The sequence below is a fragment of the Triticum urartu genome, chromosome 3A (genome assembly GCF_056163025.1).
Source record: "Triticum urartu cultivar PI428250 chromosome 3A, HENAU_Tu73, whole genome shotgun sequence".
In the NCBI taxonomy this organism is placed as follows: domain Eukaryota; kingdom Viridiplantae; phylum Streptophyta; class Magnoliopsida; order Poales; family Poaceae; genus Triticum; species Triticum urartu.
This window is the reverse complement of record NC_141875.1, coordinates 272,875,011-272,902,330: the sequence shown is the minus strand read 5'-3', so window position 1 is coordinate 272,902,330 and position 27,320 is coordinate 272,875,011. Positions and strand designations below refer to the sequence as shown.

Sequence of the window (27,320 nt, the reverse complement as noted above, 5' to 3'; positions counted from 1 at the left end):
TTTGCGTACTTTGAAAAGGATTGGATATTCCCCTAAGGATTTGAGTCGGTCAAATGTGGTCATTCACGGCTTTAACCAGTTAGGTCAAGAGGCCATGGGTACCATTTCCTTGGTACTAAAAATGGAAGCATTATCTACATACATGAGATTCCATGTGATTGATGCAGCCACATCTTACAATGCACTGTTGGGCCGACCATGGTTGCATGAAAATCAGGTTGTGCCATCTACACTCATCAATGTGTCAAGTACAAAGAGCAATCTGGAGAAACAATAAGAATATTTGCAGATAAGAGACCATTCACCATAGCTGAATCTTTATACGTCGATGCCAAATTCTACTTTTAGCCCGTTGAAAAAGTACACAAGCCAAGGCCTGTAGTAGTACCTGAATCAAATATGGTAAAAAATGCTGCAGATTCCTCATCTGGCCGAAAGATTTATCAGTATATACCAAGTGACCAAAGGAAAGAGGGTGACCCAATATTCCATGTCATCGATAAATCATCTGTTAAAAGAGGTACCAAAATGCCTATGCTCTTACCTCCTTTGGTTCAACATAAAATTGAGCAAGATAAAGAGAAGTCGCATGAGTGTGAAAATAAAAATAAAAAGGTGGTTCATATCACCTTGGAAAATAAAGATGATGTGTCATTGCCTATTTCTCTGTACGATAACCAAGTTTTGTATATGATGCAGAGAATGGGATATGATACTCTCACTAGCCCGTCGTTGTGCGATGGTCGGGGGCAGCGAGCGCCATTTGAAAAGGCGTTGTCCCGAGAACAACTCGAAGCTCTACACGAGGGCTAGCCTTTGAAAGAAAAAAGACATGGGCTGGGCTATGAGGTTTGCATGACCTCGACTGAATTTGTAGACCCAACTGAGGCATCCCCACAAATGGAGGATGCTAATCAGCCAACTATCGATGACTTGGAAGAAATAAATATTGGGACAGCCGAGGATCTGTAGCGACCAGACCTCAAACAGTCTGATCTCTGTGCTCCGGTGTCATCCCTGGATTAGTAATGCTGACACCACACAGTACTCGGAGGATTTATAGCAGAGTAGTAATCACACACTTATTACATCGAGTGTCTCAAAAGAGAACTTATTACATTAAATATGGCTTAAGGCCATCTAATAACGATAACAGCGGAAGGCTTGGAAGATAAGTGAGTCCATCAACTCCAACGGCATCACTAAGTATAGAACCACGACCTAAAAACTCCTTAATCGTCGTCTGAAAAGTCTGCAACATTAACGTTGCAGCCCGAGAACGGGTCAGCACATGGAATATGCTGGCAAGGTAACACATAGAGAGTAATGGGATGAAACAACTATACTATATGCATATTTGGCTGGTTGAAAGCTCTATGGTTACAGTTTTTGCGTAAAGCCAATTTTTCCCTACTTCAAAGGAATAAATTTAATTACTATCATGGTGGTTGTTAAACATTGAGAATGGTTGACAGCATTCTCAATCCCAATTAAGCATCATTATTTAACAAACCCAACAAAATTAACTTTAGAGTAACATGTTGAGATTCACATGATAATCTAGGTACTAGATACTCAATATGTCCATAACCGGGGACATGGCTAACCATGATTAGTTTATTACACTCTGCAGAGGTTTGCGCACTTTTCCCCACAAGACTCGATCGCCTCCGTTGGATTTCTCGCACTACATGGTGTTTGAGAAACGGATAACCGAGACACAGTCTTTCAGAAGCGCTAGCACCTTACGATGGATAGACCAGTACACCTACTTTCCCCTACATCTGCTAGTCTACCCTGTAAGAGTTCGCACGACTTAATCAACTATGCCAGAGCCCATAATGGCTTGTGGCTGCACACGGAAGTTTCTAGTATGAATAATCTCATGATCCCTTTGAGCCTGGGTGGCGGTCCAAAAGAAAAATAGGCAAGTCCTGGAATACCCAGGTGCCTCAATCCACCCAGATGTGTGTTTAGGTTGCCACCTTAGATAAACCATTAATTAACAATCTCACATCTGTCATGGATATCACTCACCCAATCCACGTCTACTAGCATGGCATGGCATAATAAGCAAACGTAGAAATAACTCCCAAAGGTTTGATAATAAACAGGTAATAGGTACTACCTCATCTACTTCCCATCCCACAATTTAATTAGATCCTAATCATACAATGTGTGAGGATTGATCTAATGCAATAAAACTGGGTTGTAGAAAAGGTATGATCAAAGTGTTACTCGCCTTGCTGATGATCTGCGAAACCTAGAGATTCGAAGTAACAGGCGGCGCACTCCGGGTACTCTATCGCAGACAAACAAACAAGTATACAATAAGTACTCATCTAATGCACAGGTAAAACTCAAATAAGAGATTTAACCAGAAGGTTCAACTTAAGAACTTCGGTTGGCAAAAGAAATCAAATCGAACGAAGCAAAGAAAGTCAAACGGCGAAAGAAAACAACTTCGTTCTAGTAATCTGGATCTAAGTCAAATTTTACAGTAGCAAAAACTTGTTTAAGTTGATTATTCGGAAAGAGGGTTTCGAGAAGAAACTCCAGGCGCTTGAATCGCCTGATTCTGATAAACGAGCGAAAAGTTATACTAAAACGAAAATCGGATCAGAAATCGCGATGAGAAAATAACCGCGGAAAATCCGACGAAAAAGAAAAATGACGAACAGATTAATCATTAATTAACCTAATCCGAAAATAATTAAAATAATATTAAATATATATATATTTTTTATAAAAATTCGGCACGGAAGTCGAGGCGGCGGCGAACCTCGGGCGGCGTGCAACTCCGGCGAGTCGGCGGCGGGTCCGGCGGCGGGCTAGGGTTTCGGGCGCGGGCACGGTTATGGGCTGGGGCGCCGGGTGCCTCGCTATATAAAGGCGCCCCCGGGCGGAGTCCCTCTCGGGTACGGCCCATAGTCGGTTTCGTTTTTTTTTAATAATTACGCTCGGAAGAAAAATAAAAAGAAATACTAAATGGACTCCAAAAATCATGAAATAAATTTTCCCGGGTTTCTAAAATCAAGCCCGATAAATTGAACATTTATTTGGGCCCAAAATACAACTTTGAAAAACACGTACTTTTCCTAAATTCAATTAAAAATACCGAAAAACTCCGAAATAAATCTTATTTGATTTTTTGTTTAAATCCTCAATATTTCTATATTTTGGGAAAGTCATTTTATTCCCTCTCTCATATTTTTTAATAGAAATAAATGATGATAAAATAAATAAAATCAAATGATCTTGTTTACAAAATTTGAGAAAACTCAAATATGTAAATATCGAAATCCCCAACTCTCTCCGTGGGTCCTTGAGTTGCTTAGGATTTTCTAGGATAAAAGAAATATGACATGCATGATGATCTAATGTATAACGTTCCAAATTGAAAATTTGGGATGTTACAGGATCCTCGACCGATTTTTATCGGCGCACGTCTGTCCAAAGAAAAGAAAGAGCAATATCGTAAGTTCCTTTCTGCAAACAAAGATGTCTTCGCTTGGACTTATGAGGAAATGCCAGGCTTGGATCCAGAGGTAGCGGTGCACCGACTTGCCATGCAAGACGATGTTCCCCCAGTAAAATAAACACAAAGGAGATTTCGACCCGAGCTACTCCCCAAGATAGAAGCTGAGGTCGACAAAATACATGATAAGGCATACTCCATGTAGCCCACATAGGCTTTAAACAAACAAAAAATATCATAAGCAAATTTCACTCAGATCAGGCTTGATACTGTCTGGGCTCAGAGTCAACAAGACATGACATATATCACTTGCACCATAAAAAAGGACCAAGATTGTGTGAGAAAGCTTCAATCTGTTACGCTACATGTGGGCACCATACCAGTGCTACGCAATGATGGTAGTAATGTGATGATGCAAACTTATTAAAATTGGCATGTCAAGTATATCCATGCCACCAACCAAATATATCGTGCAAAATTCCTAAAGGAAAATGCATACCCATATCCTATGTGCCAAATGTAGGATAAAATTAGGCCTAGCCAAAATCAATCTCCAATCTACATATAAATGAGGTTGAACACGAACAAATTGTTGCATGCCAGGAAAATATATCCACATACATCACACATGAAATGATGGAGGAGTATTTGCATCATCGACCGCGAGGAGGATTTCTCTTGTAGTATATTTGTAATAGGCATATGATGTAATCCTATGTAATAGATATGTTGGGATTCTTAATCAGGGGTTTTCTCTTCGGAGATATAATTGACAGAAATTTTATGTAAATGTAAGAGTTCTGGAAATAAAGTACCTGCAATGTTTGATTCTATTTTTATTTTATGCATTTAAAATTCACTGTGTATCAATGACGTGGATGCGTGTCTCACGCCCGCCATTTTCCCGTCATCAAATTCTGGCACGCCCAGTGGGACATATTTCTCCCCTCATCTTTGAATTCCAACATAGGATTACAACATATGAATTTCCATAGTACATAAAGCATAAAACATTATGTACGCATATATCCATAGTACATAAAGCACAAAACATTATGTACGCATATGAAAAAAGTAGATGAAGAAAACTAATATATGGTTTTCTTTATTTTGAAGGTATGGAGGGACAGGTCCAGCAATTTGTCACTCTCCGCTTTGGCGACCTCTGGCTAGATGTGCCTATTGGTCCGCTTGTGGCTGCAGTTAGCAAGAGTTTGGAAACAACAGCTGCATCCCCAACTAAGTCATAAGAAAGGGAAGTCTCTTCTGCACTAAAGGAAGGGTTTACTCCTGTTCTCACAAAGTCAGTAAAGAGAAGGATGCGTGCAGCTGCAAGAGCATCTAAGGATCAGCATGTACGCGAAGCTTCTTCATCTACTTTAATTCCTCCTGGTTTCACAAAGATGTCACCTACCAAGGTCATGAGCCAGGAGGTGCCAGCAAAGGTTGTTCGCATGATACCCGAAGAGTGTCCTGTTCTTGCAAAACAGACGGGATCACTAAAGGTGGCATCGCCAAGACAATCTCCTTCAACTACATCGACCAAAGTCGTAGTGCCCCTTACACCTTCAAAACTTAGGGTGGGCGCACGTGAAGGGTCAGGAGAAAGCTCACATAAGCTTATCCCAAGCAACGTAGGGGCAGCTCAAAGGGCTTGCTCCGCGGACAAAGGAAAAGGTGTAATGGCTGAGGACACCGAGTCTTCCACACATGAAGGATCGGCTCGTCCAAGAAACCAACTTCGTGTTGATGCACCTGAATATTTCCCCACCATGGGTTATAATCCCATTGGACCATGCCTAGAGGGTGAGCCAAGCAATAGACGCTCGTTCCAGTGGCAGGGGGTGTTTTTCACTTCAGATGACTTCCAAGCTGGTCATGTGGATCCAACCGCTACAATATCAGATCCTTTGTCCTAATCGGTGCCAGCACCAAGACCATCATTTGAAGGCTCAGTTCATCCAGCACGGCGTCGCCGTCGACGGCAGAGTGCTCACCGTGCATGGCTTGATTCCCAGTGGCAACTGATGCACACATGACCAATCAACAACGGAAGCAAGTGGCATATCCCATCAGAAATAGAGAAAGGAAGATCAATGCAAGGATCCGTGGGGGAGCCATGCTAGCTTCCATGCCTTCATGACACAGAATGTTTGCCAAGCTCTGAAGGAAATACTTCTAGGATGCTCTATCTCTGCTGATAATGTTGGTGGCGCCATCATGCATCGTGTAGAAACTCTATCAAAATGGCCAGAATATGAAGAATTTGTGAAGGCGAATCCACGATGACAAGAGTATGTGAAGCAGGCTGCTCATGCACACAAAAAGCGGGCTGCCCTAAAACAAAGAGAGATGGCAGTACGAGCTGATTCAGGGTATAGCAGAATACAAGGAAGAAACTCTCCATCAACAAGCCAAGTCAGTGGAGGAAATGGGGCAAAAGAAATGGCAAGTACAAAAAACAAGACTACCAGAACTCTCGCTCCATGGCCAACTTGTAAGAAGGTCTCAGGCAACTCATTTGAAGTATTCAACGCAATGCCAGTTGGTGTCAAAGGGGTGACAGACAATAGTAGCGAGACCTCCTCAGCCTCAATACACTTCAAGAGGAAGAAGGCACATAAGACTGTTGTAGAAGGTCCTCGTCGCACGACGCGGAGCCAGAAGGGTTCAGATCATGAAGAACTTGGGTCAAGCAATGGGAGGTCGTACAATCCCCTATCAGATAGCACTCCTTGTCCTTCTGAGAATGACATAGAACTTCACCATGGTGCAAAGCATACAGAACAAGTCCTAGGTGCGAATGAAACTCGTCCCGTTGAGGAGCAATTAGCCAACCTTACGGCAGCACTTCAGCAAAAGGAAGACGAGCTAGCAGCCCTTCGAATTCATATGAGCAATAACCAGAGCAGAGGAAATAAAGGGGAAGTTTGCGCAAGTGCTAGCAGCCAACATGGAGGAGCAGGGCTTAACCTTGAGGCGATCCAAAAATGAATGCTGAAGGGGTAAAGTCGTAATTAATGCAAACTCAGTACTCGATGCGGCCAGGGTATGTTAAGTCGTACCCACCTGATGTGGACCTATTTCCTTTTCCAACAAATTGCAGGCAGCCGCAGTTCAGTAAGTTCAACGGGAGTGGATCTCCCCATGAGCACATAGCACACTTCCTTGCTGCTTGTCAGGATACAGCTAACAACGGAGCACTTCTCCTTAGGCAGTTTGTACAGACATTGTCTGGGCCTGCCTTCACTTGGTACAGCAAGCTGCCTCCAAGCTCTATAAAAACGTGGGAACAAATGCAAAACCCACTCCTCGAGCGGTTTTATAGCACACAGAGGACGGTGGGCATAACCGAGTTGACCCAAACTGAACAAGGGTTCAATGAGAGGGCGGCTGATTTCATAAATACATGGAGAAGGAGTGCGCATGTGCATGAACAATCTCTGCTCATAAGTGGATGTCCAGTTACAAGGAGTGAGGCCCCTCACGCTTGAAGAGTTAGCTTCAAAATCCACGGATATAGAAAATTTTATGCAGCTTGTCGCTCGTCGAACAAAAACGATGTTCAACAAGCCTACAGACAAAGGTGGTCAGCATGAAAAGTTGCCGATGAAACCCAAGTCTGCACAAGCCATGGAGACAACGACGGTAAAACCTCAGTTTCAGCCCAGAAGCGCACCTATAGGAAATCAAGGGCAGCGAGATGCACAGGTCAGTAGGAGGCCAACTCTCAGCGAGCGACAAAACAGGGAGTATTCTTTTCCTGTAGAAGAAATTGATGACATTTTTAATGGTTTAAAGGAGTTGAGTCTTATAGAACTTCCCAAGCCCAAAAGGCCAGAAGAAGCTTGAAAATTTAATGACCCAAATTTCTGTCACTACCATCGCATTTTGGGCCATACACTCAAAGGTTGCTTTGTTGTGAAGAATATCATACAGAAAATGATCGATGAGGGGACCATTGATACGGATCTCCTCAAAAGCTTAAAGAAAGGAAAGAAGGCTACAGCAAATGTTGCCACTCTTCAAGATAGCTCGGTGAGTTGCGCATCTTCAAATATGAGGCCAACTTATGATGATATGATTTTTGGTGAAGTATCAAGTGAAAACGTTTGATCAGTAAAAACTGAAAACTATCACCCTAGTCCATCGGATTAAGGATGTACAGCAGAGATCGGAGGTGGGAATATGGCTATCCACTTAACAATTCTTTTGCACATAACCCCTCGTGCTTACGTTCTGTCTTGTGAAAGATTTAGCGAACTAGAAAAAAAAAGCAAAACAAATCTCGACCCAGGCGGCGGCGACTGGATTGCGACTTGGCGGCCGCCATGAAGCCTCGTCATGTGCAGAACGCCATGTGCCCTAGCTCTCCAATGGCTCAGTCCTTGAGCCCTCTTCCTCATCCGCCATCGGCCATGTACACCAGTGCTAGTCCTCCGTCGGCACCGCCCAGCAGCATGAGCGCTCTGCCGCCCGTGATCGTCAGCCCACTGTCGGCCCCGTCCAGTAGCGCGAGCGCTCCGGCGGCCATGATCCCCCGTCCTCCGTTGGCCCCGTCTAGCATCACGAGCGCTACGGCGGCCATGATCCCCCGTCCTCCGTTGGCACTGTCTAGCAACACGAGCGCTCCGGCTGTCATGATCCCCCGTCCTCCGTTGGCCCCGTCCAGCAGCGCGATCACTCCGTCGGCCGTGATTCCACACCCTCTGGCGGTGCCGTCCAGCAGCGCGAGTCCTCTGCCGGCCTCCGTGGTAAGCAATGATTTTTTTTGATGGTTTATTTTCTTCCTCCATTGATACGAACTGATCATGCTAATGCTATGGTGACTTTTGTTAGGTTGGTGGTGATTTGGTTTTTCAAAACCATAATTGCAATGAAGGAGTACGCCATGACATTGAAATACATCCTCCTCCCATCAATTTGGATAGCTTCCGGACACCCAAAAAAAGAGCCACGGACGTCCCAGTTTGTGTGAGTGTCATACAACTGAGTCCAAATGCCTCTAACAATTACTAACTTGTATGACTAATGGCTGTTGTAATTTTTAGAGTTCATCATGTACACCCAAATGCGATGAGAACTTGAAGCCAGCTGTAGGAATGCCATTTGATAGTATGGAAGAGGTCGAGGAGTTTTACAAGGCTTATGCGCAAAATGTTGGATTTTCAGTTCGAATTGGACAGAGGAAGAATGTAGATAATGTGATAGTCTGGAGGCGTTTTCTTTGTTCAAAATCAGGATTCCGAACAGAGAAGGTGGATGAACCCAGGACGAATTTGAACGGAGAGAAGAAAAGAACACATGCAAGAAAGATCACTAGATGTGGTTGTGAGGCCATGATAACTTTGAAGCATATAAAGGATGGCAAATACTCAATATCAGATTTTCATGAAGAACACACCCATGATTTTGTCACACCTAGGAAGCAACATTTAATCAAGTCTAACAGAAAAGTCAGCGAGAAGGCCAAGGGCACACTATTCACATGTCATGCAGCTAGCATTGGTACATCTGGGGCATTTCGATTGCTTCGTGTTGGTGAGGGTGGATTTGAGTTCGTGGGGTGCACAAAAAGAGACCTGCAAAATTATCATCGTGACATGAGAAGTACTTTCAAGGATTCAGATGCTCAAATGTTCATTGACAACCTCAGGAAGAGGAAGAAAATCAACCCGGGGTTCTTCTTTGAGTATGTTCTTGATGATAAAAACTGTCTAACACATGTATTTTGGGCTGATGCTTTTTGTAGAAAGAATTATGCTTTGTTTGGCGAAATGGTGTCCTTTGACTCTACATATAGCACCAACCAGTACAACATGATTTTTTGCCCATTCACAGGAATAAACCACCACATGGGATCTATTTTTTATGGTGCCGCCTTGATTGTAGATGAGAAGATAGAGTCATATGAATGGGTATTTGAAACGTTCTTGAAAGCAATGGATGGGGCAGCACCAAGGCTTATAGTGACCGATGAAGACCACAGCATGAAGGCTGCAATTGAACATATAATGCCAAACACTATCCATAGGTTATGCATGTGGCACATAATGAGAAAGCTTCCAGAAAAGGTTGGCCCTCCATTGAGAGAGGATGAACATTTCTATAGTACAATTAACTCATGTGTATGGGGCTCTGAAAACCCAGCTGAATTTGAGGCAAAATGGTTTCATTCATTTCTGAATTTGGGCTTGAGGAAAACACATGGTTTGCTAGGAGATACGAACTTCGTGAATCATGGATACCAGCCTACTTCAGAGGTGTTTTTTTGGGTGAGACTCTAAGAACCACTTCAAGGTCAGAGAGTGCTAACTCGTTTTTCAATCACTTTATTGGCTACAAACATGCTTTGGTGGAGTTTTGGATTAGGATTGGTACAGCCCTAGAAGAACAACGTCAGAATGAACTCAAGGCTGACCATGAGTGCCTCAATTCTATGCCTCCATTGATTACATCTTGGGAGATTGAGAAGCATGCTAGTCTGGTCTTCACCCATGAGGTTTTCAAATATTTTCAGAAGGAGGTGCGTGCAGCTAGAGATCATTGCTTGATTGAAAGCATATCACAGGAAGGTGATGTGAGAACCACGGTTATAGGTGGTGACCGCTCTTCGAAGTCTCGAGAAGTTCAATTCAACACAACATCCATGAGTGGTCATTGCTCTTGCATGTTATTTCAGACACGTGGAATTCCATGCCGACATATCATTGTTGTTTTGTAACATCCCAAATTTCCAATTTGGAATGTTATACATTAGATCATCATGCATATCATATTTTATTTGCTTTTGGGTTTTGATCCTAGAAAATTCTAAGCAACTCAAGGACCCACGGAGAGAGTTGGGGATTTCGTTATTTTCATATTTGAGTTTCTCAAATTTTGAAAATAGGATCATTGGATTTTATTTATTTTATCATCAATTATTTCTATTACAAAAATATGAGAGAGGGAATAAAATGAATTTCCCAAAATATAAAATATTGAGGATTTAATAAAAAAATCAAATAAGATTTATTTCGGAGTTTTTCGGTATTTTTTATTTAATTTAGGAAAAATACGCGTTTTTCAAAGTTGTATTTTGGGCCCAAATAAATGTTCACTTTATCGGGCTTGATTTTAGAAACCCAGGAAAATTTATTTCATGATTTTTGGAGTCCGTTTAGTATTTCTTTTTATTTTTCTTCCGAGCGTAATTATTTATAAAAAAAAGAAACCGACTATGGGCCGTACCCGAGCGGTACTCCGCCCGGGGGCGCTTTTAAATAGCAAGGCACCCGGCGCCCCAGCCCATAACCGCGCCCGCGCCCGAAACCCTAGCCCGCCGCCGCCGCCGGACCCGCCGCCGACTCGCCGGAGCTGCACGCCGCCCGAGGTTCGCCGCCGCCTCGACTTCCATGCCGAATTTTTATAAAAAAAAAGAAAATATATATATATATATTTTTTGTCGGTTTTATTTTCGATTTTTATTATTTATTTTAATATTATTTTATTATTTTAATTATTTTCAGATTAGGTTAATTAACGATTAATCTGTTCGTCGTTTTTCTTTTTCGTCGAATTTTCCGCGGTTATTTTCTGATCGCGATTTCTGATCCGATTTTTGTTTTAGTATAACTTTTCGCTCGTTTATCGGAATCAGGCGATTCAAGCGCCTGGAGTTTCGTCTCAAAACCCTCTTTCCGAATAATCAACTTAAACAAGTATTTCTACTGTAAAATTTGACTTAGATCCAGATTACTAGAACGAAGTTGTTTTCTTTTACCGTTTGACTTTCTTTGCTTCGTTCGATTTGATTTCTTTTGCCAACCGGAGTTCTTAAGTTGAACCTTCTGGTTAAATCTCTTGTTTGAGTTTTACCTGTGCATTAGATGAGTACTTATTGTATGCTTGTTTGTTTGTCTGCGATAGAGTACCCGGAGTGCGCCGCCTGTTACTTCGAATCTCTAGGTTTCGCGGATCATCAGCAAGGCAAGTAACACTTTGATCATACCTTTTCTACAACCCAGTTTTATTGCATTAGATCAATCCTCACACATTGCATGATTAGGATCTAATTAAATTGTGGGATGGGAAGTAGATGAGGTAGTACCTATTACCTGTTTATTATCAAACCTTTGGGAGTTATTTCTACGTTTGCTTATTATGCCATGTCATGCTAGTAGACGTGGATTGGGTGAGTGATATCCATGACAGATGTGAGATTGTTAATTAATGGTTTATCTAAGGTGGCAACCTAAACACACATCTGGGTGGATTGAGGCACCTGGGTATTCCAGGACTTGCCTGTTTTTCTTTTGGACCGCCACCCAGGCTCAAAGGGATCATGAGATTATTCATACTAGAAACTTCCGTGTGCAGCCACAAGCCATTATGGGCTCTGGCATAGTTGATTAAGTCGTGTGAACTCTTACAGGATAGACTAGAAGATTTAGGGAAAAGTAGGTGTACCGGTCTATCCATCGTAAGGTGCTAGCGCTTCTGAAAGACTGTGTCTCGGTCATCCGTTTCTCAAACACCATGTAGTGCGAGAAATCCAACGGAGGCGATCGAGTCTTGTGGGGAAAAGTGCGCAAACCTCTGCAGAGTGTAATAAACTAATCATGGTTAGCCGTGTCCCCGGTTATGGACATATTGAGTATCTAGTACCTAGATTATCATGTGAATCTCAACATGTTACTCTAAAGTTAATTTTGTTGGGTTTGTTAAATAATGATGCTTAATGTGGATTGAGAATGCTGTCAACCATTCTCAATGTTTAACAACCACCATGATAGTAATTAAATTTATTCCTTTGAAGTAGGGAAAAATTGGCTTTACGCAAAAATTGTAACCATAGAGCTTTCCACCAGCCAAATATGCATATAGTATAGTTGTTTCATTCCATTACTCTCTATGTGTTACCTTGCCAGCATATTCCATGTGCTGACCCGTTCTCGGGCTGCAACGCTAATGTTGCAGACTTTTCAGACGACGACTAAGGAGTTTTTAGGTCGTGGTTCTATACTCAATGATGCCATTGGAGTTGATGGACTCACTTATCTTCCAAGCCTTCCGCTGTTATCGTTATTAGATGGCCTTAAGCTATATTTAATGTAATAAGTTCTCTTTTGAGACACTCGATGTAATAAGTGTGTGATTGCTACTCTGCTATAAATCCTCCGAGTACTGTGTGGTGTCAGCATTACTGATCCAGGGATGACACCGGAGCACAGAGATCAGACTGTTTGAGGTCTGGTCGCTACAGAGATGGTATCAGAGCACACGCTGACTGTAGGACATGACCACTAAGCTAAAAGACCTAGATCACTACTCACTCTCTTCTCTTCTGAGTTCTCATCTTTTCTACTCTTTAGGATGGCGGATGCAAGGAACAAGTTCACACAACCAGATGAAGATACACCCTTTGGACGCCACTTGAAGGAAGTCACTAGATACCTGAACATAGGAGTACCAAGCTTCACGGGAACCTACAACACCACTTTACCTGAAGAAGAGCGCTGGATGATTCAAGTTCAAGTTCCAGGAAGGACGTTCATGCCAGTCACTGAGCCCATAGAGTTTTCTTTTGATGCACCAACTTGGAGTCTAGGAAAGAGTATGGCAGCTCACATCGCCATGGGACGCATTGGAGAAGTCTACCGCAAGGATCTCAAGGATACTATCTACCAGATTTGCAGACGCCGAGATGAACACTGGGAGATGATCAGCACCAGGAAAGATAGATCAATTGCAGCTTTTATCCAGGAGTTAAACCAGCACATTCGACGATAGGAGAATCAGATGTGCGCCGACATGATAGATCTGAAGAAGGCTAAGACTAGAATCAAGGAACTGGAGGAAGAACTCAAGGCTACACGTGAAGATTATGAAGAAGAAATTTAAGTATTGGTGGAGAAGAATGATGACCTGATCAAGAAGATTGGAATATTTATGGGAGGCCCGACACCAGTAGATGAAGACGAAGAACCCAAGGAGATTAGCCCGGAAGACTACATCATCATCGACGGCACCGACTTGGAAGCAGATAGTAGCAATGATGACTATGTTGATGAAGCTGGAGCCGATATCATGGAGTCTACAACCGTAGAATATTTCTAGTAGACCAGCTCACCAGTAGTAGTAGTCCACCATGTAAATTTAGTACTCCGAGCACTGTTGCGATAGCTAGATCGATTGTATGCCTTTGTTTGATTGAATGAAGTGAATTGTTTGCTTTTGCCTCATGTGCTATGGGTAGTGTTTTCTCTTTAGACCCCCTCTATTCTTATATCTCATCTTTTCTAAACCCTCAGATGCCTCCGAGACGTGACCCCGGATTTTCCTTTCCACCGGAGCTCACCCAGTTGATCCAGCAGCAGAACACCTTGATGCAGTTGCTAGTTCAGAATCAGAATCAGGGGAACAACAACAACAACCCACCATCACCACTACCACCTGTTGACCACTTAGCCCGTTTTCTTAGGCTGAATTCGCCAGTGTTTTCCAGTAGCACCGAGCCGATAGTAGCAGATGATTGGCTCCGCAAGACAGCTAGGGAGTTGACCACAGCAGGATGCACAGATGCGGAGAAGGTGAAGTTTGCCGCACATCAGTTAGAAGGACCCGCAGCATCATGGTGGGAGAATTTCACAGCCACCTTCCCAGTCGACACTGTCATATGGGACCAGTTTTAGCAGGCTTTTCGTACTGCCCATGTTTCAGCAGGAGCAATGGCCATGAAGAAGCGTGAGTTTCGTAACTTGCGCCAAGGAGGACGGACGGTTGGCCAGTATGTGGAGGAGTTTAGTAAGCTAGCACGTTATGCCCCAGATGACGTTGCTACAGATGCAGCTAAGCAGGAGAAATTCCTGGAAGGACTGAATGATGAGTTGAGTATGCAGTTGATGGTAGCCACCTTCAACAACTACCAGGAGTTGGTAGATCATGCTCTTATGATCGAAGGGAAGCAGCAGCAAATTGAGAACCGCAAGAGGAAGTATGGACAAGGAAAGTATAATTCGGCACGGAAGTCGAGGCGGCGGCGAACCTCGGGCGGCGTGCAACTCCGGCGAGTCGGCGGCGGGTCCGGCGGCGGGCTAGGGTTTCGGGCGCGGGCACGGTTATGGGCTGGGGCGCCGGGTGCCTCGCTATATAAAGGCGCCCCCGGGCGGAGTCCCTCTCGGGTACGGCCCATAGTCGGTTTCGTTTTTTTTTTAATAATTACGCTCGGAAGAAAAATAAAAAGAAATACTAAATGGACTCCAAAAATCATGAAATAAATTTTCCCGGGTTTCTAAAATCAAGCCCGATAAATTGAACATTTATTTGGGCCCAAAATACAACTTTGAAAAACACGTACTTTTCCTAAATTCAATTAAAAATACCGAAAAACTCCGAAATAAATCTTATTTGATTTTTTTATTAAATCCTCAATATTTCTATATTTTGGGAAAGTCATTTTATTCCCTCTCTCATATTTTTTAATAGAAATAAATGATGATAAAATAAATAAAATCAAATGATCTTGTTTACAAAATTTGAGAAAACTCAAATATGTAAATATCGAAATCCCCAACTCTCTCCGTGGGTCCTTGAGTTGCTTAGGATTTTCTAGGATAAAAGAAATATGACATGCATGATGATCTAATGTATAACGTTCCAAATTGAAAATTTGGGATGTTACAGGATCCTCGACCGATTTTTATCGGCGCACGTCTGTCCAAAGAAAAGAAAGAGCAATATCGTAAGTTCCTTTCTGCAAACAAAGATGTCTTCGCTTGGACTTATGAGGAAATGCCAGGCTTGGATCCAGAGGTAGCGGTGCACCGACTTGCCATGCAAGACGATGTTCCCCCAGTAAAATAAACACAAAGGAGATTTCGACCCGAGCTACTCCCCAAGATAGAAGCTGAGGTCGACAAAATACATGATAAGGCATACTCCATGTAGCCCACATAGGCTTTAAACAAACAAAAAATATCATAAGCAAATTTCACTCAGATCAGGCTTGATACTGTCTGGGCTCAGAGTCAACAAGACATGACATATATCACTTGCACCATAAAAAAGGACCAAGATTGTGTGAGAAAGCTTCAATCTGTTACGCTACATGTGGGCACCATACCAGTGCTACGCAATGATGGTAGTAATGTGATGATGCAAACTTATTAAAATTGGCATGTCAAGTATATCCATGCCACCAACCAAATATATCGTGCAAAATTCCTAAAGGAAAATGCATACCCATATCCTATGTGCCAAATGTAGGATAAAATTAGGCCTAGCCAAAATCAATCTCCAATCTACATATAAATGAGGTTGAACACGAACAAATTGTTGCATGCCAGGAAAATATATCCACATACATCACACATGAAATGATGGAGGAGTATTTGCATCATCGACCGCGAGGAGGATTTCTCTTGTAGTATATTTGTAATAGGCATATGATGTAATCCTATGTAATAGATATGTTGGGATTCTTAATCAGGGGTTTTCTCTTCGGAGATATAATTGACAGAAATTTTATGTAAATGTAAGAGTTCTGGAAATAAAGTACCTGCAATGTTTGATTCTATTTTTATTTTATGCATTTAAAATTCACTGTGTATCAATGACGTGGATGCGTGTCTCACGCCCGCCATTTTCCCGTCATCAAATTCTGGCACGCCCAGTGGGACATATTTCTCCCCTCATCTTTGAATTCCAACATAGGATTACAACATATGAATTTCCATAGTACATAAAGCATAAAACATTATGTACGCATATATCCATAGTACATAAAGCACAAAACATTATGTACGCATATGAAAAAAGTAGATGAAGAAAACTAATATATGGTTTTCTTTATTTTGAAGGTATGGAGGGACAGGTCCAGCAATTTGTCACTCTCCGCTTTGGCGACCTCTGGCTAGATGTGCCTATTGGTCCGCTTGTGGCTGCAGTTAGCAAGAGTTTGGAAACAACAGCTGCATCCCCAACTAAGTCATAAGAAAGGGAAGTCTCTTCTGCACTAAAGGAAGGGTTTACTCCTGTTCTCACAAAGTCAGTAAAGAGAAGGATGCGTGCAGCTGCAAGAGCATCTACAACACCACTTCACCTGAAGAAGAGCGCTGGATGATTCAAGTTCAAGTTCCAGGAAGGACGTTCATGCCAGTCACTGAGCCCATAGAGTTTTCTTTTGATGCACCAACTTGGAGTCTAGGAAAGAGTATGGCAGCTCACATCGCCATGGGACGCATTGGAGAAGTCTACCGCAAGGATCTCAAGGATACTATCTACCAGATTTGCAGACGCCGAGATGAACACTGGGAGATGATCAGCACCAGGAAAGATAGATCAATTGCAGCTTTTATCCAGGAGTTAAACCAGCACATTCGACGATAGGAGAATCAGATGTGCGCCGACATGATAGATCTGAAGAAGGCTAAGACTAGAATCAAGGAACTGGAGGAAGAACTCAAGGCTACACGTGAAGATTATGAAGAAGAAATTTAAGTATTGGTGGAGAAGAATGATGACCTGATCAAGAAGATTGGAATATTTATGGGAGGCCCGACACCAGTAGATGAAGACGAAGAACCCAAGGAGATTAGCCCGGAAGACTACATCATCATCGACGGCACCGACTTGGAAGCAGATAGTAGCAATGATGACTATGTTGATGAAGCTGGAGCCGATATCATGGAGTCTACAACCGTAGAATATTTCTAGTAGACCAGCTCACCAGTAGTAGTAGTCCACCATGTAAATTTAGTACTCCGAGCACTGTTGCGATAGCTAGATCGATTGTATGCCTTTGTTTGATTGAATGAAGTGAATTGTTTGCTTTTGCCTCATGTGCTATGGGTAGTGTTTTCTCTTTAGACCCCCTCTATTCTTATATCTCATCTTTTCTAAACCCTCAGATGCCTCCGAGACGTGACCCCGGATTTTCCTTTCCACCGGAGCTCACCCAGTTGATCCAGCAGCAGAACACCTTGATGCAGTTGCTAGTTCAGAATCAGAATCAGGGGAACAACAACAACAACCCACCATCACCACTACCACCTGTTGACCACTTAGCCCGTTTTCTTAGGCTGAATTCGCCAGTGTTTTCCAGTAGCACCGAGCCGATAGTAGCAGATGATTGGCTCCGCAAGACAGCTAGGGAGTTGACCACAGCAGGATGCACAGATGCGGAGAAGGTGAAGTTTGCCGCACATCAGTTAGAAGGACCCGCAGCATCATGGTGGGAGAATTTCACAGCCACCTTCCCAGTCGACACTGTCACATGGGACCAGTTTTAGCAGGCTTTTCGTACTGCCCATGTTTCAGCAGGAGCAATGGCCATGAAGAAGCGTGAGTTTCGTAACTTGCGCCAAGGAGGACGGACGGTTGGCCAGTATGTGGAGGAGTTTAGTAAGCTAGCACGTTATGCCCCAGATGACGTTGCTACAGATGCAGCTAAGCAGGAGAAATTCCTGGAAGGACTGAATGATGAGTTGAGTATGCAGTTGATGGTAGCCACCTTCAACAACTACCAGGAGTTGGTAGATCATGCTCTTATGATCGAAGGGAAGCAGCAGCAAATTGAGAATCGCAAGAGGAAGTATGGACAAGGAAAGTATAATTCAGGAGCTCAGCAGAAGCCACGTTTTACCCCTAGACCGGGAGGACATTTTCAGCATACCCATGGAGTAGGTAGCTCGCACAATCACAATGGCACCAAGAATGGTAATGGGAATGGAGGGAGAAATGGATAGAACCGCAACACCCCATCAACCCCAGCCAAGAGAGATCTGAGTCAAGTCACCTGTTTCAAGTGTTCCAAGACCGGACATTACGCTAATGAATGTCCTGAAGGCCAAAACGGCAATGGAAGCTCTGGAAAGAAGCCGAACCCTTTCAACAGGGGACAGGTGAACCACGTTAATGTGGAGGAGGTTGAAGCTCAGCCCGATGCAGTAATAGGGAAGTTTTTGGTGAAGTCATTTACTGCACTCGTTCTTTTGATACTGGTGCATCGCATTCATACATATCAAGGGGATTTGTGGAAAAGTATAGCCTGCCCACTAGGGTTCTTAAAACACCTATGCTAGTAAGCTCGCCAGGAGCAGGGTACATGGCCAGTCAAGGATGTTTTCAAGTGCCATTAAGTATAGGAAGGCATGTTTTCCCAACGGATTTAATTATTCTGGAATCCCAAGGTTTGGATGTAATTCTCGGTATGGATTGGCTGTCGATGTATGGAGGAAACATCGATTGCGCCAGTAAGACAATTTTTCTCACAACGCCAGAAGGAAGAAGGATCAAGTATGTATCCCGACATGCGCCAAACAGGACACAAGTAAATTCTTTATTGGGAGTTGTGCAAGAGGAAGTACCAGTGGTAAAGGATTTTCCTGGCGTATTTCCAGAGGAGTTGCCAGGGATGCCACCGGATAGAGACATTGAGTTTTTGATTGAGCTTTTGCCAGGCACTGGGCCAATATCGAAGAGACCATACAGGATGCCCGCAAAGGATTTGGTGGAAATTAAGAAGCAGATTAAGGAGTTACTGGATAAAGGTTACATTCGCCCAAGTTCTTCGCCTTGGGGATCACCAGTACTTCTAGTGGAGAAGAAGGATGGATCGTTAAGAATGGTTGTTGATTATCGAGGATTGAACGAAGTAACAATCAAAAACAAGTAACCGCTACCAATGATCAATGATCTGTTTGATCGATTGCAAGGGGCTAAAGTGTTTTCCAAGATCGATTTGTGATCAGGGTACCATCAGTTGAAGATTCGAGAGTAGGACATACCTAAGACAACATTTACCACAAGATATGGACTGTATGAGTATACCATTATGTCATTTGGACTGACTAACGCACCTGCCTATTTTATGAACATGATGAACAAAGTGTTTATGGAGTTTTTGGATAAGTTCGTCATAGTGTTCATTGATGATATCCTGGTTTATTCGAAGAATGAAGAGGAGCATAAGGAGCATTTGCGTTTGGTACTTGGAAAGCTCAGAGAACACCAATTATATGCCAAGTTCAGCAAATGTGAGTTTTGGTTGAAGAAAGTAGGATTCCTCAGACACGTTATATCCGGAGAAGGTATAGCAGTAGATCCCGCTAAAGTTGAAACCGTGACCAAGTGGGAAGCCCCAACAACAGTTGGAGAGATCCGGAGTTTTCTTGGACTCGCAGGATACTACCAGAGGTTTATTGAGAATTTTTCAAAGATTGCGAAGCCTATGACGGAGTTGTTGAAGAAAGATACCAAGTTCATATGGACTGAGCAGTGTGAGGCTAGTTTCCAGGAGTTGAAGAAACGCTTGGTTACCTCACCAGTGTTGATTTTGCCAGATCAAACCGAGGATTATGAGGTGTATTGCGACGCTTCACGTCGAGGATTTGGAGCAGTGCTTATGCAGGAAGGAAGAGTTGTTTCGTATGCTTCACGACAACTGAAGCCTCACGAATTGAATTATGCCACGCATGATTTGGAGTTAGCAGCCGTAGTGCATGCATTGAAGACATGGAGACATTTCCTCATTGGAAATCATTGTGAGGTGTACACGGATCACAAGAGTTTGAAGTACATTTTCACGCAGAAGGAGTTGAACCTCGGACAAAGGAGATGGTTGGAGCTCATCAAGGATTATGATATGAGATTGCATTACCATCCCGAAAAAGCTAATGTAGTAGCTGATGCATTGAGCCGTAAGAGTCATGTCAATACACTAATGACGGAAGAAATACCAAAGGAGTTAGCCGAGGATCTTTGTGAACTAGGTTTGGAGATAGTTCCGAGAGGCTATGTGGCAGCATTGGAGATTCAGTCAACATTGATGGATAAAATCAGAGAGGCTCAGAAATCTGACAAGGAGATTGCTTCTATAAAAGAGAAAATGAGCCAAGGAAAAGCTAAAGGATTTCGTGAGGATGAGCACGACACCCTATGGTTTGAAGACCGTGTTTATGTACCCAATGACCCGGAGATCAGAAAGTTGATTCTGCAAGAGGCACATGATTCACCGTATTCGATTCACCCAGGAAATACCAAGATGTATTTAGATTTGAAGGACATTTTCTGGTGGACCGGAATGAAGAAGGATATTGCGGAGTATGTAGCAGTTTGTGACGTATGTCAGAGAGTAAAGGCAGAGCATCAGAAGCCAGCAGGATTGTTGCAACCATTGCCGATACCCGAATGGAAGTGGGATAAGCTAGGCATGGATTTTATCACGGGATTACCAAGGACTCGTTCAGGCTATGACTCGATTTGGGTTGTAGTTGATCGATTGACGAAGGTAGCTCATTTCATCCCAGTAAAGACCACTTACACCAGTGCTAAGTTGGCAAAGATATACATGACCAGGATCGTATGTCTGCATGGAGTTCCGAGGAGTATCGTATCAGATAGAGGAACCCAGTTTACCTCAAAGTTCTGGAAGCAGTTGCATGAGACTTTGGGTACTAGGCTAGAATTTAGTACAACTTTTCATCCGCAGACAGATGGACAGACCGAGAGAGTCAATCAGATTTTGGAGGATATGCTGAGAGCTTGTGCGCTAGATTATGGATCTAGTTGGGACGATAATTTGCCATATGCAGAGTTCTCTTACAATAATAGCTATCAGACCAGTTTGATGATGGCCCCTTTCAAAGCTTTGTACGGAAGGAGGTGCAGGACACCGTTGTCATGGGACGAAATTGGAGACTGCCAGTTGTTTGGACCAGATCTGATTAAAGAGTCTGAACAGAAGGTGAAGTTGATTCGCGATAGGCTCAAGGTAGCCCAGTCCAGGCAGAAGAGCTACGCAGATTCTAAACGCAAGGAGACAGTTTACGAAGTCGGAGACAGAGCTTATCTTCGAGTATCCCCACTTCGAGGGATTAAGCGCTTTGGAGTTAAGGGGAATTTAGCGCCACGATTTGTAGGGCCATATCGAGTTTTGGAGCGTATGGGAGAAGTGGCCTACAAGTTGGAATTGCCAGAAGGAATGATAGGAGTTCATGATGTGTTCCATGTTTCTCAGTTGAAGAAGTGTCACGCGGAGATGGCTGACATACCTTTGAGAGACACAGTGCCATTGGAAGCAATTCAGTTGGATAACAATTTGACCTATGAGGAGAAACCAGTCAAGATTCTCGAGTTTGCCAGCCGAGTCACTCGCAGCAAGGTTATCAAGTTTTGCAAAGTTCAGTGGAGCCACCACACGGAGGATGAAGCCACCTGGGAGCGAGAGGAAGATTTGCTCAAGGACCACCCTCACCTATTTTCTAGCCAACCCGAGTCTCGAGGGCGAGATTCATCTTAAGGGGGGTAGGTTTGTAACATCCCAAATTTCCAATTTGGAATGTTATACATTATATCATCATGCATATCATATTTTATTTGCTTTTGGGTTTTGATCCTAGAAAATTCTAAGCAACTCAAGGACCCACGGAGAGAGTTGGGGATTTCGTTATTTTCATATTTGAGTTTCCCAAATTTTGAAAATAGGATCATTGGATTTTATTTATTTTATCATAAATTATTTCTATTACAAAAATATGAGAGAGGGAATAAAATGACTTTCCCAAAATATAGAAATATTGAGGATTTAATAAAAAAATCAAATAAGATTTATTTCGGAGTTTTTCGGTATTTTTTATTTAATTTAGGAAAAATACGCGTTTTTCAAAGTTGTATTTTGGGCCCAAATAAATGTTCACTTTATCGGGCTTGATTTTAGAAACCCGGGAAAATTTATTTCATGATTTTTGGAGTCCGTTTAGCATTTATTTTTATTTTTCTTCCGAGCGTAATTATTTATAAAAAAAACGAAACCGACTATGGGCCGTACCCGAGCGGGACTCCGCCCGGGGGCGCCTTTAAATAGCGAGGCACCCGGCGCCCCAGCCCATAACCGCGCCCGCGCCCGAAACCCTAGCCCGCCGGACCCGCCGCCGACTCGCCGGAGTTGCACGCCGCCCGAGGTTCGCCGCTGCCTCGACTTCCGTGCCGAATTTTTATTAAAAAAAAGAAAAGAAATATATATATATATATATATATATATATTATTTTATTTTCGTCGGTTTTATTTTCGATTTTTTTTATTTATTTTAATATTATTTTATTATTTTAATTATTTTCGGATTAGGTTAATTAACGATTAATCTGTTCGTCGTTTTTCTTTTTCGTCGGATTTTCCGCGGTTATTTTCTGATCGCGATTTCTGATCCGATTTTCGTTTTACTACAACTTTTCGCTGGTTTTTCGGAATCAGGCGATTCAAGCGCCTGAAATTTCATCTCGAAACCCTCTTTCCGAATAATCAACTTAAACAAGTTTTTGCTACTGTAAAATTTGACTTAGATCTAGATTACTAGAACGAAGTTGTTTTCTTTCGCCGTTTAACTTTCTTTGCTTCGTTCGATTTGATTTCTTTTGCCAACCGGAGTTCTTAAATTGAACCTTCTGGTTAAATCTCTTATTTGAGTTTTACCTGTGCATTAGATGAGTACTTATTGTATGCTTGTTTGTTTGTCTGCGATAGAGTACCCGGAGTGCGTCGCCTGTTACTTCGAATCTCTAGGTTTCGCGGATCATCAGCAAGGCAAGTAACACTTTGATCATACTTTTTCTACAACCCAGTTTTATTGCATTAGATCAATCCTCACACATTGCATGATTAGGATCTAATTAAATTGTGGGATGGGAAGTAGATGAGGTAGTACCTATTACCTGTTTATTATCAAACCTTTGGGAGTTATTTCTACGTTTGCTTATTATGCCATGCTATGCTAGTAGACGTGGATTGGGTGAGTGATATCCATGACAGATGTGAGATTGTTAATTAATGGTTTATCTAAGGTGGCAACCTAAACACACATCTGGGTGGATTGAGGCACCTGGGTATTCCAGGACTTGCCTGTTTTTCTTTTGGACCGCCACCCAGACTCAAAGGGATCATGAGATTATTCATACTAGAAACTTCCGTGTGCAGCCACAAGCCATTATGGGCTCTGGCATAGTTGATTAAGTCGTGGAACTCTTACAGGGTAGACTAGCAGATGTAGGGGAAAGTAGGTGTACCGGTCTACCCATCGTAAGGTGCTAGCGCTTCTGAAAGATTGTGTCTCGGTCATCCGTTTCTCAAACTCCATGTAGTGCGAGAAATCCAACGGAGGTGGTCGAGTCTTGTGGGGAAAAGTGCGCAAACCTCTGCAGAGTGTAATAAACTAATCATGGTTAGCCGTGTCCCCGGTTATGGACATCTTGAGTATCTAGTACCTGGATTATCATGTGAATCTCAACATGTTACTCTAAAATTAATTTTGTTGGGTTTGTTAAATGATGATGCTTAATTGGGATTGAGAATGCTGTCAACCATTCTCAATGTTTAACAACCACCATGATAGTAATTAAATTTATTCCTTTGAAGTAGGGAAAATTGGCTTTACGCAAAAACTGTAACCATAGAGCTTTCCACCAGCCAAATATGCATATAGTATAGTTGTTTCATTCCATCACTCTCTATGTGTTACCTTGCCAGCATATTCCATGTGCTGACCCGTTCTCGGGCTGCAATGTTAATGTTGCAGACTTTTCAGACGACGATTAAGGAGTTTTTAGGTCGTGGTTCTATACTCAGTGATGCCGTTGGAGTTGATGGACTCACTTATCTTCCAAGCCTTTCGCTGTTATCGTTATTAGATGGCCTTAAGCCATATTTATTATAATAAGTTCTCTTTTGAGACACTCGATGTAATAAGTGTGTGATTGCTACTCTGCTATAAATCCTCTGAGTACTGTGTGGTGTCAGCATTACTGATCCAGGGATGACACCGGAGCACAGAGATCAGACTGTTTGAGGTCTGGTCGCTACATGTTTTGAGAGGTGCAAAGATGAATGAGCTACCTAGCCATTTTATTCTAGATAGGTGGAAGAAAACAGTTAACAGGAGGGTACTATATGATAGCTATGGCAACTTGCTTGAAGAGAATGAAAGTAGTTCCTCTGATTTGGCAAAGCGAAAAATGGTTTCTGAGATACACCAAGCAGTGGATGATACAATTAGGTTGGCTGAACACTCTCCTGAAGAATTGGAAGCAATAAGAAACATTCTCGTCGACATGAAAAGAAATGTTTCTGAAAGGGTTGGTGCCAATCATCCTAGTAGACAAGATGAGTTTGAGGCATATATTGGTTGTACTATGCCTAATCAAGTTGAAATTCATCCACCAACAGATGTCCATACAAAAGGGAGATGCAAAAGAATTAAGGGGCACTTAGACAAGGGTGGGCATCAAATAAGGATGTAGAAGGGAAGAAAAATAAGGATGGAGAGGGGAAGAAAAATATTGGTGGACAAAAAAAGAAAGTGCCTAGAACGTGCAAGAAGTGTAAGCAAGTTGGCTTCCATGATAGCCGTAATTGCCCTAACAATAACTAAGAAAACTACTGGTACTTTTCATGACCATACAATTTATTTTCTTTCAAAAATGTATACATAGACACAAACTTATCTGTTTATGTCAAACTGTGGGTCTTGTTCCAACTCCACGATGCATTTCGAAACGACAACTTTGCATTGAAGCTCATGTGTTGGACGGATTTTACATGAACTTTCCGCTTATATTTCCTAGGAGATTATTATTTTATTTCCAAATATTGTAGTTCTGTTGAATATTTATGTCTGAATATTGTATTTCTGAATATTTATGTCTGAAGATTCATCAAAATGGCCAGAGAGAAATTTTGTTTCGCGATGCAAGAATAATATTTCGCATGGCAAGTTGTTTGCTCCAGTTTACTGTGTACAAGTGATGTTGAAATCATCGCCTGCTTATGTCAAGTGTGGGAAAGGTTTGTAGATAATAGAGGGCATTGAGCTTACCAGGATCCCCCTGCCTACTCCTCCTGCTGCTATCTTTTGGCTGGCAACTGTTCGCTTTTACTGAAAAGGGTTAGACTTAGACAGGATAATAAGGCACAAGAGGTTCATTGGTTAACATTGCATCCTGTTGGTTTTAGCACATGTGCCTTACGGAATTCTGAAATTAGAAAGACAAAAGATGTTAAATCACCAGTGCATGCCTCACTTGTAACAAGGGAATATTTCTGCAACCAATTCACATTCATTCTGTAAATCTGCAAATTCAGTATGTACAGCAGTAGCAAAAGAGCAAATATTTCTTGTATATATCCAAATTAATTCAAGTGTTTTTTGAAACTGTTGTTTGTACAGCCAAATATTTCAGTATGTAGCAACATGTTCATACTTAAATGTACATCCAAATCGACGTGGATAGCAAAACAACAACAGTAGCAAGAGCAAATGTTTCTGTATGTACATCGACTCACGTGTTTTTTGAATACCCACTTTCACTTTCACTTCAGGTGAAGTAAAACAACAAAGATTTATCTTATCTGTACATCACCATTCAGTCAGCTACACAGCAAGAACACCAACGATTTTAATCTACAGCAAAACAACAGCTCCAGAGGGCAAGCAAGTTGCTGGGTCGCCGTCGCATGGAGGCAGCGCCGCCGGCCGCCGCCACTGGGTCTCCCTCGCCTGGGCCAGCGCCAGGTCGTTGGGTCATGGACGTCGCCTTGGCCAGGGTCATCTCGGTGGCCGTCTCGTCGCCGTTGGGTGGGGATACCGCCAGCATGCGCCAGATCACCTGGGGGCATCGCGGTCGCATCGTTGCTCCACCGTGGCCTCCAAGTCGCCGTCGCTAGGGGTGCGGCACCGGCCTCCAAGTCGCAGTCCAGTAGCCGCCGCCAAGTCTCACCCTCGCCTGGGTTGAGATTCTTTTGCTTGTTTCTTTTCTTTCTAGTTCGCTAAATCTTTCACAAGACAGAACGTAAGCACGGGGGGTTAAATGCAAAAGAATTGTTAAGTGGATGGCCATATTCCCACCTCCGATCTCTGTTGTACGTCCTCGATCCGATGGGCTAGGATGATAGTTTTCAGTTTTTACTGATCAAGCGTTTTCACTTGATACTTCGCCATGATTTTTACATCGGGATATGAATTTACCCCAATTATCTCTTCAGGCTTCCTCCCGTACCTCGGTCATAGGACCACGACCCGGGGTCAGCGTAAAAGAGAGGCTCACATTCCCTGCAGCCGTGATGGATGGCCCGGTGTACCAGCTTCTCAAGAACCCCATGATTGGAGGGAATAGCGGCCAAAGCGCCATGCACTACCCCGAGTGATGGAAGATGCCGCTCCTTTGCGCTTCGTACCAAAGAAATATCAGCATCTGGCGAAACGCATGAAGGTTCCGCCTAGTGAAGAATTCAACGTTCTCACTATAGGTGTGTTTGAGGATGATAGCGAGTCTCTTCACTTCCCCAAAGAAGATGCGCCAGAAGTGGATCTGGTCCACCTTAGATCAGGTCGCCAGTTAGCTGACTGTAATGCCCTCGATGCGGCTATATCTCCTATGTGTCGAAGCACGACTTAGAGGCATAACCGCATTGAAAGCAATGTCGCAAGTAAGGTAATCTTCACAACAACCCATGTAAATAGATAATAGGGGAAAAGGTACATAGTTGGCTTACACTCGCCACGTCACACAAATACATGAATAACATTACAATCATCCAATACACTCATGGTCCGACTACGGTACCAAAATAAAAGAACAACCCCAACTTGCGACACGGTCCCGATCGCCCCAACTGGGCACCACTACTGATCATCAGGGAAAGACACATAGTAACGGCGAGAGTCTTCGTCGAACTCCCACTTGAGCTCAAGCGCATCGTCTGGAACAGAATCATCGGTCCCTGCATCTGGTTTGGAAGTAAACTGTGAGTCACGGGGACTCAGCAATCTCGCACCCTCGCGATCAAGACTATTTAAGCTTATAGGTAAGG

At 42.9% G+C, this 27,320-nt stretch overlaps 2 pseudogenes; both read left to right on the top strand.

Annotated features, from left to right (window-relative positions):
- Positions 1–4,596: 4,596 nt before the first annotated feature.
- LOC147979433 (uncharacterized) lies at positions 4,597–26,654 on the top strand (annotated as a pseudogene).
- Positions 7,897–26,242, top strand: LOC147979434 (protein FAR1-RELATED SEQUENCE 5-like; annotated as a pseudogene).
- Positions 26,655–27,320: the final 666 nt, after the last annotated feature.